Source organism: Priapulus caudatus, unplaced genomic scaffold (genome assembly GCF_000485595.1).
Source record: "Priapulus caudatus unplaced genomic scaffold, Priapulus_caudatus-5.0.1 Scaffold2295, whole genome shotgun sequence".
In the NCBI taxonomy this organism is placed as follows: domain Eukaryota; kingdom Metazoa; phylum Priapulida; class Priapulimorpha; order Priapulimorphida; family Priapulidae; genus Priapulus; species Priapulus caudatus.
This window is the reverse complement of record NW_014579356.1, coordinates 25,188-26,708: the sequence shown is the minus strand read 5'-3', so window position 1 is coordinate 26,708 and position 1,521 is coordinate 25,188.

Here is a 1,521-nt window from a genome sequence, read left to right as displayed (position 1 = left end):
TCTAATTGCACGTAGGGCGAGAATAAATGCAAAGCTCGTAATTGCTAACTTGCGGTTGGCGCGTTAGTTTCCCTCTAGAAAAGCGATTCGAATTTATTTAATTATTTTATTTAATAACCTAAGTTATTCTCGTACATATGGCGTCCCATAGATGGCGCGACGAGGCCTCTCGAGGGATTTTCCACAGAAATTTCCACACCAGCCATCTTAGACCATGGCAGGCCTGACTGATGATGGTGTTAGACTGAGAATTGCTCGAGTTGGATAGTAAGATCCCAAGCGATATGCAATATGACACACAAATATATATATCACATGTTTTAGGAAGAAGCGCCGGAGCCGAGGTTTGTAATACTACCGGAAGATAGAATAAGGACCAGTGAACAAAAGAAGCTCATGTTTGTATACATTTGTATTTTTATTCACATCGAACTCGTAAGACAATGAAAGTGTCAATGACACTGTAGCTCACCTTGGGTGTGATAGAAGAGGTAGGCGGATATATAAAGCAAGAGTATATATGGGAGAACTCCCATTATATACTCTTGATAATGATATATCCATAAGTTTTGATGCAAAAAATAAATGTTTCAGATCTGAGTCTGAAATCTTGACAATTGAGATGGCGCTACGCCTAAATGATCGCTATTTTGGTTTACGAATATCGCGCAAATAAAAACAATAAAATATTCCAGTCAAATTATTGTAACGAAGAATCTAATACACAATATTACTGTAGTAACGCTGAGGTCAGTAACCGCAGTTAGCATCAGTCCACACAAGCTAATTTTACACCATACCGACGGGCTAGAAGCACCGATCTATCTTGGACCACTGGACACATACACTGCTACAAATAGCCACCCGGTGTGCGGTTAGTTACATGCAGATTTAGTTCACGAGCCATCCACCCCACACCTTACCCGGCTAAGGCTATCGATATCACCTCTAATCTTAACTTCCCGAAGAGCGCAACACATCTCCAACCCTGACTCGCCAGTGGTCAATTCATACTGGTATTCCATTTCAACCGTTTGTAGGTCCTAATAAGGGGACCTATGCCTTCCTTGTAGCCGGCAGTGAGTGGTAGGAGGCATATTTGGTAAGGAATTCGCGACTCATCTTGCAAGATCGGGGTATAAAAGAGCCCGCACGAGAGACACGGGGTTCTTATGTTCACAGTCCTCGGTTGCTAGATTCTATGTGTAATGTGTAGTGTGTGTGTTTTGTGAGTATAAAATATACAGTGAAACGGCAGTTGTACACGATTACCAAGTCTACCTTCTACGTATTTTGTTTCTAAGTTAGTCACACATTTCACGGCGCATATAACACGCAAGCTACCGCGCACAGTTGTCTGGCAGCAGAATTACCCAGCGACTGCATTACACGTATGTAAGTATGATTGTAGTTGTTGACCAGTTAGACGAAATAAACGTAATAGGACGTTGTCATCTCTCCCATAGGAGTAACAACTGTTTTGGGGCTAGCCTTACACATTCATATACCAAATTGAATGAA